Genomic DNA, 12,272 nt, shown 5'->3' on the forward strand with positions numbered 1-12,272 from the left:
CCTGGTGGGCTACTGTCTGTGGGGTCGCACAGAGTTGGACACGACTGAAGTGACTTTGCAGCAGCATACAGCCTGGGTCTAAATCCACTTTTTTGCATGTGTGTCCAGTTGCTCTAATACCATTGTTTTCATGTGTCTACTGCCCAAAGGCATTTCATTTTCAGTTTCTTGCTGTATATGTTCTTTGCATAGTATTTTTAACTGGGTTGATCATTTTTTTCTTATTGGCTTTTAAGAGCTCTTTGTATATTAGGAAAATCCTATTGTTTTCCCAATCTTCTACAATGTGAATCCCATTCTTTCTCTATCTCTACAGAAACTTTACACTCAGTTTATTATAAACCTCTGTTTGAAAAGCCCTTTCTCATTTCCCATTCTCCATGACCTCTTTGGGCTTCCCTTGTGGCTTAGCTGGTAAAGAATCCACCTGCAATGTGGGAGACCTGGGTTCAATCCCTGGCTTGGGAAGATCCCCTGGAGAAGGGAAAGGCTACTCACTCCAGTATTCTGCCCTGGAGAATTTCAGTCTGATAGGACTGAGTGACTTTCATTCACATGACCTCTTTAGCATATAGGACTACTGAATAGCACATTCTTAAAATGCCTCTATTTTCATAATACTAATTTATTTCTCTCTCAACTTCTTTTCCTCCTTTACTTTCTGTTCTTCCTGCTTTTTTTTTTTTTTTAATTCCACACCACGTGGCTTGTGGGATCTTAGTTCCCTGATCAGGGATTAAACCTGGGGTCCTGGTAGTGAGCATGTTGAGTGCTAACTACTGGGTTGCCAGGAAATCCCCCTTCATAACTATTAATGTGCCTATCAGTGTGTCCAAAGTTATATTCTTTGTTCTCTCTACACCATCCTTTAGAAAATACGTCCATTGATGAGCTTCTAATATATCACCAGGATGACAGTTATTGTGCCCAACCTCCAAGATAATATTGGATGCGCCACTGTCACTTAAGTTAAAGACTTAACTTGCCTAAGGATTTTTATTTCAGGTTAGTAATCCACCTCAAGAACTAATTTATTAGGAATAGAAACGAGATGGCTGGGTGACAGAGTGGGAGGGAAGCTTCTTGTATGATCATTTATACCTTTGAACTTTGCACCATATGTACTTTTTTTTTTTTTTAGTTTATTTATTTTTGGCTGCACTGGGTCTTTGTTGCTGTGTGTGGGCCTCTCACTGTGGTGACTTCTCTTGTTGTAGAGCATGGGCTCTAGGATACACGGACTTCAGTAGCTGGGGTGCACAGGGGTAGCTGCCCTGCAGATCTTCCTGGACCAGGGATTGAACCTGTGTTCCCTACATTGGCAAGTGGATTCTTAACCACTGGACCACCAAGGAAGTCCTCATATGTATGTCTTTTTTATTCAAAAAAGAATATTTAACAAATAATTTATTAAATAATTATGGGACAAAGAAAGACAATGCCTCTAGACTATCCATATCTAAGCTTCCCAAATGACCTACTCACCTCATCTCCTAAGTGGACTATAGCTTGGATTGTGACACAATGGTTGCACAACTCTGTACATTTACTAAAAAAAATCACTGAGTTAACAATGAGTGAATCTTAAAATGTGAAAATTGTAACTCAATAAAATTGTCCAGAATCTTTCAGATCTTGGTTTCCATAGATCAGGTCAATTAGAAAATCAGTTGGGTTTCTGCTCAAAGCTTTTCTTCCTCAGTGTGCAACTCACTGGTCACACTTCCAATCTGGTCATTCTTCTGGGGATGTGATGTAGATTCTTTCTTCCAAAAGAGCCTGTTTCAGAATGAAGGCATAATCAAAGGTATAGAAATGTTCCTTTGCCTCAGTCTTGGTATTTTACACTTCTGTAGGACCTCCTAACTATAAACCTAGATTTTGTGATAATTGTGAATTACCTAAGGTGGTTTAAGTGGGGCTTCCCAGGTGGCTCAGCAGGTAAAGAATCCACCTGCAATGCAGGAGACGCAGGTGATGCGGGTTCGATCCCTGGGTAGGGAAGATCCCCTGGAGAAGGGAATGGCACCCTACTCCAGTATGCTTGCCTGGAGAATCCCACGGACAGAGGAGCCTGGTGGATTACAGTCCATAGGGTTGCAAAGAGGTGGACACGACTGAAGAGTCTGAGCACACACAAGGTGGTTTAAAACATACACCTTCCCAGGACCCTACCTAAATCAACTGAATCTGAATCCAGAGGACAGGGAGAATTTGAGTATCCGGATGCCTAAGAATCTGCCCAAGTGATTCTGATGTGGGTAGCCTGGCTCATCACTAGGCTGAAGGGTGGTAACCATCATTCCAGCTCATGTTTATTCCTGTCCAGGAATGATTCCTGGAGACATTGCCTCATAACTTAGGCCTCTGAGCTTCATTATTTAAGTTATGAGATGGAAACATGATTTAGCTCTAACCTTTACATCATGTCATAAGAAATTGAGTCAACTTCTAAAATAAACATAGGGCCCTGGGAAATTAAGAAAAAAACCCAGCTGATCTAAATTAAGAATTCATCTGTGATTATTAGATGTCTACAACTATATTCAATTATGTTCAAATCAAGTTTATTATTTATTTTGCTCTATGTTTTACTGGCCTAAAAGTAATACCTATTTTATCTCAGAGGGATGTTGTGAGTTTAAAATAGTTATCAAGTCATTCCACAGCTTTTTCTGGGCTATAGCTCCTAATGTAAACCTTTTGTTTGTTTTCATACACTTAATTTACCTTTGTTGTAGCAATAGAGAGAACATTTCTAAATCTAAAATTATTTCCTGAAAAAACAGATTCAGACTTTAAGGAAAGACCTTTGGAGATCCCTTTTAGCACTAGTAAATTAGATTTCATTATTTCACAGCTCACAACTAGGCTGGAATCAAAGAACAAAATTCAGTTTAACTAAGCAAATATCTATTGGCTTGTAACAGTACATGCCAGGTGCCATCTGAGGTAGACAAATGAATAAGACAAAGTTCCTATCCTTAAAGAGCTCAGATGTATTTAGGAAGATATCTGTGTAAACAAAAAAGTGACTACTTAACCGGTACAAAAGTATGTATAAAGTTCCATAGGCTGAATAGAGAAGAGCTGCTTGACTTCACAGGAGGAAAATACAGGGGAAGTTGTGGAAGGCTGAATAATGGCCCCAAAGATGCCAAGGTCCTAATCCTTGGAATTTGTGAATGTCATACCTCATAAGGCAAAAGTTACTTTAGATGCAATTAAATGAAACATTTTGAGATGGAGATATTATCCTGGATTATCAGGACAGGCTCTTAAATATAATCACGAGTGCCCATTAAAGAGGGCGGCAGGGGGAAATTTGACTACAGAAAAGAAAAAAATGTAACCACAGAAGCAAGAGATTGTTATTATGCCAAGGAATGCAAGCAGCCTCCAAAAGCTAGGAAAGGAGAGGAAATAGATTCTTCCCTAGAGCCCTTAGAAGGAACCAGGACTGCTGACACCTTAACTTTAAACTAGTGAAACCAGTTTCAACCATCTGACCTCCAGAACTGTAAGAGAATAAATTTGTGGGGTTTCAAGCCACCAAGTTTGTGGTAACTTGTTTTAGCTGTCATAGGTAACTAGTACATAAGTTTTCCCAGAGATCAAGAGTGATGTCTGCCTGACCTGCGTTTTAAAGGATGAACAGGAATGTTAAAAGAAGAAAGAGAGACTCTGCTGGTGGCGCAGTGGATAAAAATCCACCTGCCAATGCAGCCTTCTGGTCTGGGTAGATTCCACATGCCAAGGAGCAACTAAGCCCGTGTGCTACAACTACTGAGCCCACATGCTGCAACTACTGAAGCTTGAGCGCCTAGAGCTTTTGCTGCACAAGAGAAATAGAGAAATATTGCTCTCCGCAATAGAGAAAGCCCATGCAAGACAACAAAGACCTAGTACAGTCACGAATTTTAAAAAATGAGAGAGAAGGAAGGACAGTCTGAAGAAGACTGAACCCTCCTTTTCTCTGACTCTCCAGTCTCAGAAGATAGGAAGTTGGACCGTAAGATTTATGATTTTCCACCCTAAGTTTTGTGACATATGCCTCATTTTTTAGCAGTAAGAAGAATAAAAGATTTCCAACATAGGTGTTATTTTTCTTCCCTTCACATCACCTCTGGCTTTTCAGTTTGAATTTTAATCTTTGTTTTTACAAAATTTCTTACATCTCAGAGAGGAGAGACTTCAGGAGAAACATTCTTCAGAGAGCAAATGAAAAGACTTGAGAATCTGATAAGGATACTTGTTTATTATTGGAGAAAGCTTAAAACAAGCAACAGAGACTCCTTGCTTCATTTGTTTGGGACTAAGAGAAACAAGATAGTAAAAATAAAAAGTTAGCAAGAGCTCTAAACTGGGTATAATTGAATAGAGAATAAGTTATCCAGAATATAGCACAGACACAAGGATATATAGTTAAGAGAGAGGGCAAATAGATGAAAAGCCCCAACATGTATATTGAGAGTTCTAGAAGAAAATAGCAGAATGATGGTGAAACAGTGTTTGAAAATGTAAGAGATAAAATTTTTAAGTACTGATGAAAGACATCAATCACCAAATTTTAAAAATAAGCTTTTAGTATTAATAAACACATGCTGAGGCACATTATAGGAATATTTATACAACATTAAAGATAGAGAAAATTATAAAAAGCTACCAGAGAAGAGAGGGGAAAAAACAAAACAAAACAGATTACTTATGAAACAACAGTGATGACTGATAAAGGACTTCCCTATAAACTTAGAATCTTATCCCCAGACAAGGTATCATTAAAGAGTGGGAGCAAAGTACATTTTGATATGCCAGAAAGAATTAAGGAAAAATTTTAAAACCACCCATGCAATCTCACTGAAAACTATAAATGACAATTTATAAAACTGCTTGGGGGACTTCCCTGGTTGGGACTCTGTGCTGCCAGTGCAGGGGGTGTGGGTTCAGAACTAAGATCTCACATGTGGTGCAGCACAGCCAAAAGATTTTAAACAGAAGTTTAAAACTGCTTGGGAAACTCTCATTTCTGGCCATGATGGTATTACAGGGACCACATTTACCCTCCTGCCTTAATCATCTAGAAAACTGGACAAAATATATGAAGCAACAGTTTTCAGACATCGGACAACAGGCAGCACAGGACACTGATCCCTGAGAGAAGGGAAACAAATCAAGTGAATCCTATGGGTAGCCCCACTTCAGGCCACTTTGTAGAAAGAGGAGACCCAAACAGAGCCTGACAATCTCACTGCATTGGGAAGACAGAGTTTGGAGTTCAGGAAAGCCGAGGTAGCTAACTTGTGCCTAAAAGCATGGAGATAAACATGGAGAGAACTACAGAGCTCTGCAGGAGCCTCTCAAGATCTTGGCTAAACATACTCATGATGAAACTATCAAGGCTGAGGAAAGAACCATTTGAAAGGAGGAGTTGGAAGAATCTTTCAGGGGTGCAAAAGCCATTTTGGCGGAGAGGGTAGCAGGATTCCAGCTGGCAGTTTTCCTATTACTACTGGGTGTATGTGTGTGTGTGTGCTCAATCACTCAGTCATGCCCTACTCTTCGACCCAATAGACGGTATGTAGCCCACACCCTTCTTCTCTGTCCATGGAATTTTCCAGGCAAGAATACTGAAGTGGGTTGCCATTTCCTACTTCGGGGGGATCTTCCTGACCTAGGGATCAGACCCACATCTCTTGCGTCATTGACATGTGAATTCTTTACCACTGTGCTACCTGGGAAGCCTCTTAGCAAATCATAGAACCAAGAAATTACAAACTTGAGGTCATTTGTTACTTTGCGTGTGAGTCTCAGTTAAGAACTTCTGTCCTCACGGTGACTACAAGAACTAGCAGGACTTTTCTAAGTAACACTCTGGATCTCTTGGGCCAATCTATCAGACTCAGCTTGTAAGTCCTCAGTTCTTAGTAGCCAACAGAACAAAGGAGTTCTTGAAAGCATACTGAGGAATCTCTAAGGAATGTTTAAGTGTGACACAGATCCTCCCTGGAAATTACCATCACTTTTGCCAGCTGTCCCTGCTCCAAACCACTGTGGCTCTTGAACTTTACCACCACCTCTTCAGTCTCCCTACATGGCCCCATCCCAATGAATACGTATCTTCTCACTTGATTCCTCAAAGCTCAGTTTAGTCCAGACACAGAGGCACAGATACGAAACACAAGGAATAGTCCATGACTGCCAATCAGTTCAGTTCAGTTGCTCAGTCATGTCCGACTCTGCAACCCCATGAACCACGGCACACCAGGCCTCCCTGTACATCACCAACTCCCAGAGTCCACCCAAACCCACGTCCATTGAGTCGGTGATGCCATCCAACCATCTCATCATCTGTCGTCCCCTTCTCCTCCTGCCTCCAATCCCTCCCAGTATCAGGGTCTTTTCCAATGAGTCAGCTCTTCCCACCAGGTGGCCATAATGAGTTTCAGCTTCAACATCAGTCCTTCCAATGAACACCCAGGACTGATCTCCCTTAGGATGGACTGGTTGGATATCTTTGCAGTTCAAGGGACTCTCAAGAATCTTCTCCGAAACCACAGTTCAAAAGCATCAATTCTTCAGTGCTCAGCTTTCTTTATAGTCCAACTCTCACATCCATACACGACCACTGGAAAAACCATAGCCTTGACTAGACAGACGTTTGTTGACAAAGTAATGTCTCTGCTTTATAATATGCTGTCTAGGTTGGTCATAACTCCTTCCAAGGAGTAAGCCATTAGAAGTGGCTATTCTTCAGATTCCCGATAAGGCAGAGCCAGCTCAGCCTACCCATATTCCCTGACAGGAATCTCTAGATTGTGCCACATCTTGGAGTCTTCATGCCAGCAAGAGGCACGAGTCTGAAGAGAATCTTTCTTTTCCAGTTCAGGGCCTGCTTATGTTCACTTTAGAACGTCTGACTAAAGCACTATCCTTTTCCTTACGGGGAAACACTCACCTCCACTTTGGCCTGGTTGACACAGTCCCAGGAATCATGGACACTTTCCAGGCTTCCAATAATCCAGCTCTACCACCACTTTGTAAGATACCAGTTGTTCAGACCAGTCTGTCCTGTGTGAGGTACGAAGAAGACTGCCACACTCCTCAGGGTGGCTCCAGTTTTGTGATCACCTGTGAGCAAACACTGGATAAAAACAAATGGTCTCCTAAGAACAAATAAGGATTCTAAGAAATGTTCCAGTCTATATTCTTATTTAGGGGGAAACAGCTCTCTCTCTGCAAGGGTGCAATCCTGTGAAAGACATAATTTATAACACAAATAAATTAATCCCCACAACTCAGTCTGAAATATCTGGTTTTGGTTAATAGTAATTTCATGATTTTCTTTAAGATAAAAGTGAGTATTTGCTTTACGTATGTGTAATGGGCCCATCCTGGTGATTTTCTTAAGCAAAGGCATACTGCTTCAAAATGAATTTACATCTTGCCTTCTAGAAATATAAAACTGAAACTGAAATTTTAAAAATTGACTTTAAAAAATGTTTCATTTACTGGGCACCCTTTAAAATTTATGAGTACAATGAGGAGCATGGACTGGACCAGATCTCAGAAATGGACTCCTTCCCTCCTCTTTTCTACTAACTTCAAAATATCTGTGTTTCTTTTTTCTTAGCCTTAAATCTTCCCCCCCCACTTTTTTCCACATCCATGGACCAATCTTTCACATTTAATCCCACATGGGGGGAAGTGGGAGGGAAGCTCAAGAAGAAGGGGATATATATATATATATATATATATATATATATAAAAGTATATAAGTATAAAGTATATATATATATACTTATATATGTAAGTATATAATATATACTTATATAAGTATATATATAAGTATATAAGCTCAAGAAGAAGGGGATATATATATATATTTAAGTATATAAGTATAAAGTATATAAGTATATATATATACTTATGCTGATTTGCACTGTTGTATAGCAGAAACAAACACAGCATTGTAAAGCAATTATCCTCCAATTAAAAATTAAAAAAAAATCACACATAGAAAGGAATGTAGCATAAAATCTGTTGAGCTTCCAAAGGTAATCTTTTATCAATAGTATAATGTCATCAGAAACTGGATGTGAAGGGAGTACATGAACAGCCAAAAGTAGAATTAGAATCTCCCAGAAAAGCCTGGATGTGGGTTAGCCTGGGAGAACTTATGTCTCAACTTCTTGCTTTTTTCTAATTCTCCCCTCACACTAAACATCTTTCACATGCAGGTTATGTTTCTCAATCTGTGGTCTGTTACCATCTGGGGGTCTTGAATTTTCAAGGCACTCTGAGTCTTCTACAAGAATTTTATTTTTTTTCTTTTTAAATTTTTATTGGAGTATAGTTGATTTACAATGTTGTATTAGTTTCTGCTGTACAGCAAAGTGAATCAGTTATATATACATCCACTCTTTTTTAGATTATTTTCCCATATGCATCATTACAGAGTATTAATTAGAGTACCCTGTGCTATACAGTAGGTCTTTATTATCTATTTTATATATAGTAGTATGTATATGATTGGAGAAGGAAATGGCAACCCACTCCAGTATTCTTGCCTGGAGAATCCCAGGGACAGGGGAGCCTGGTGGGCTGCCGTCTATGGGGTCACACGGAGTTGGACACAACTGAAGCGACTTAGCAGCAGCAGCAGCAGCAGTATGTATATGTAATCCCAATCTCCCAATTCCTCCCTCCCCCTTTCCCTCTTGGTTACCATAAGTTTTTTTTTTATATATCTGTGACTCTATTTCTGTTTTATAAATAAAGTTCATTTGTACCTTTTTTAGATTCCACATATACACGCGATCATATGATATTTGTCTTTCTCTGTCTGACTTACTTCACTTAGTATGGTAATCTCTAGTTTCATTCATGTTGCCACAAATCGCATTATTTCATCCTTTTTAAAGGCTGAATAATATTCCATTGCATGTATACCACATCTTCTTTATCCATTCCTCTGTCAATGAATATTTAGGTTGCTTCTATATCTTGACTATTGTGAACAGTGCTTCAGTGAACATTGGGGTGCATGTAACCTTTCATATTGTGGTTTTCTCTGGATATATGTCCAGGAGTGGGATTACTGTTGAAGCCAGCACTTTTATAAGAATTTTAAAACATTGTGCTTTAAGTTAAAAGCTTTGTTAGCATTTTTGGATCATCTGGATTAACATCTGACATTTTTGAGTGATCCTGAATTAATGTTTAAGTTTACAGTTTAACTAGTGTCCCATTATACTCTGAAATTAGCATTTAACTTTTAACGCAGTTGCCCAACCTTGGCAGTGTGTGTGTGGTGTCCCTTAAATCCCTCAAAATCTGCAGATGTCTCAGTGGTAGACAATTACTTATCCTTGAAAAACTGGTTTTAACTACTTTCTTCTCTTTCCTTATGAGAAATAACTGGAAGGAAGCTCATGAGAGGCTAACAGAAACAGACAGACAAAAGTTTTTAAAACGACAAGTATTTGTCAGTTTATTCTCAGTGTTTGACCAATTTGAGGGACAAGAAAATAAGCAATCTAATTTTAAATATGAAAGTTGAGAATTCCCAGGCATCCAGTGGTTAGGCACCCCACTCCAGTACTCTTGCCTGGAAAATCCCATGGACAGAGGAGTCTGGTAGGCTGCAGTCCATGGAGTCGCTAAGAGTCGGACATGACTGAGCGACTTCACTTTCACTTTTCATTTTCATGCATTGGAGAAGGAAATGGCAACCCGCTCCAGTGTTTTTGCCTGGAGAGTCCCAGGGATTGGGGAGCCTGGTGGGCTGCCGTCTATGGGGTCGCACAGAGTCGGACACGACTGAAGTGACTTAGCAGCAGCAGCAGCCAGTGGTTAAGAACTCAGTGCTTTCAGTGCTGTGGCCAGGCTTCAATCCATCCCTGGTCGGGGAACTAAGATCCCACAGGCAGTGAAGCAAAAAACAAAAACAAAACCCCCAAACCTATTATTTTTAAAAATAAGTCAAATGCAATACTGTGATACTGTGAATAAAGAAATTGCCAAATTCTTAGAATTAGTTATTTTCTACCTACAACAAATTCCATGCCTTTATCCCTTTTTATTGAGTGAACTTGGTATATATTTTAGAGATCTTTTTTACATTCAGGCCAGACCCTAAAGTACATGTTCAGAAGCCGCTTCTGCTACCATGTGTGATTGGCCAGATTTTTGAGGCTCACAGTTTACGAACTCAGGTAAATCAATCTGGAAATACAGTGTTTTGGATTATTTTTAGTTAAAAAAAATTTTTTTTTGCTCCCCATCAAAGCATGAAACCTTTGTGTCCTCAGAATTGTAATGTGGTAGTTTGGGGGGAAATGGAGGTGAAGGAGGGAGAAGATAATCTTTGTATTCATTGCCTCTTTCCTATCTCCTTCCATGAGCTACTTAGTCTCCCCCATTTCTCCTCTCAGGGTTACCACTACCCTCCCAGTTCCTTACTTTTTCTTTGAATCATATTTTCTTTCCCACATTTTTCCTTATCTGTTTTTCTCCCATTTTATTTCAGGCTGTCTTCTATTTTTTGTAAACATAATTTAATGTTATTTCCATTCCATATTTAGCTTGTATATATGTATACTTAATAAATGGTAGATTTTTGGTTGACTAATAATACAACATTTATGCAAACTTGGGATTTTATATTTAGCTCTTCTTAGCCTTAAAGCAATCTGGAAAAGTAGATATTATATGTCTTTTATAGATGAGGAACTGAGTTTGAGACAGAATAAGTAACTTGTGAAAGACCACACAGGCAGGCATTATATATCAAAACTGCTTTGTTTTTCTTTTCATAACCTCACATTCTATTCTTAGAAGAAAGAAAAGAGGTTGAGTAATTTTACATTCCCTTAACACTGCCTTGGTAAGTAAGAGATCTCATCCAGGTTCATGATGACCAACTGGCCTAATTAACATCTTCTACCCTCAAAGCTTAACTTTAAGCCAATGTTTCCGATGTTTGTATATCTAGTTGTTACCTTAAATCAAACCATTTTCTCCCCAAATTAGCACTACCCTCCTTCCGCATCACACCATTTTCTGTTAATGGCTGCACCAATTTTTGTCATCCAGGGTCAAAACCTTGGTTATATTCATTCATTCAACAAGTATTTAAATGCTTTTGAGCACAGATAAGTGTGCTAGGGGTGCTGGGGTATAGAATGTCAAAAGTTTGACAAGAGTTTCTGCCTTCCTGAAGGCTTATAGTCTATCAGGAAAAGATAAGTGGGGATCCAAACCAATGTAGGGATATTAGAGAAGAATTCCTAAAGGAAGTAAAGATGGGGGTGGGTGGGGAGGTGTATTCCATGGGTGAAAGCATAGGAAGAGAAAGCATGGAGAAACCCAAAGACATATTGCTGGAGCACTGGGTGGCAGAAACAGAGAGGAAGTGGGAGAGACATGCAGTAATTGAATCTAACTGTCAAGGCATTAGAACTTTCTGAAGAGCAGGAGGAAGCCATGATTAGTTTTGTATTTTAAAATAATGTTTATCCTTTGAGAATTTTTCCTTTCTCTACCATCCCCTGAATCCAACCTATTACTAAATCCTGTCCATTTCTTTTTGTCTAATTTGTTCATCTCTGTTCCCATTGCCACCAATTTAGTCCCAGCCTGTCTCACGCTTAAATTAAGAGCCCTTTAGCCAGTTAGTCTCCAGGCTTTCTCTCTCCAAACTGCACACAAAGACAAGACCAATAAACTCCAAAGGCTCCACCAGGATAACACTGAAGTCCAAGCCACTCATTTTGGCACTTACGACCATTCTCTATCCTATCTAACGTTACTACTTAAAATCACTCTCCAACGAGGCAAGCAGCTTCCTCAAAAACCCTCCCCAAAGCAGTTCACTTTCTTCACCCCTGCAACCCCGTAACATTTTTCCCTTCTCCCCGGGCATAATGCACGTCTGGGGCATCCTGAGGACTTCAACCAATAGCTCTTCCATTCCCTTTTCATTTCTTCTCCACCCGCACAGACTAGGTCACAGAGAGAGGTCTTCATTTTCTTTGGTCAGAAAGACTGTCTCACATCCTACTCGCATAGGCCTCACAAGGGTACTTCATGCGCTCAGAACAAATTATTAATACTAGTCAACTCTAATTGAACCGCATCGGGAGGATTTGTGGAGTCCGAGGGCGCGGCGGAGAGAGAGATGACACTTTAGAGGATGAACCGGAAGTGCCCAGTTCCACACAAAAGAGCCTCAGACAAAACGCGAGAGACCAGGCTAAGAGAGCGGAGGCGGG

This window comes from Oryx dammah, unplaced genomic scaffold (assembly GCF_014754425.2).
Source record: "Oryx dammah isolate SB20612 unplaced genomic scaffold, SCBI_Odam_1.1 HiC_scaffold_25, whole genome shotgun sequence".
Lineage (NCBI taxonomy): Eukaryota > Metazoa > Chordata > Mammalia > Artiodactyla > Bovidae > Oryx > Oryx dammah.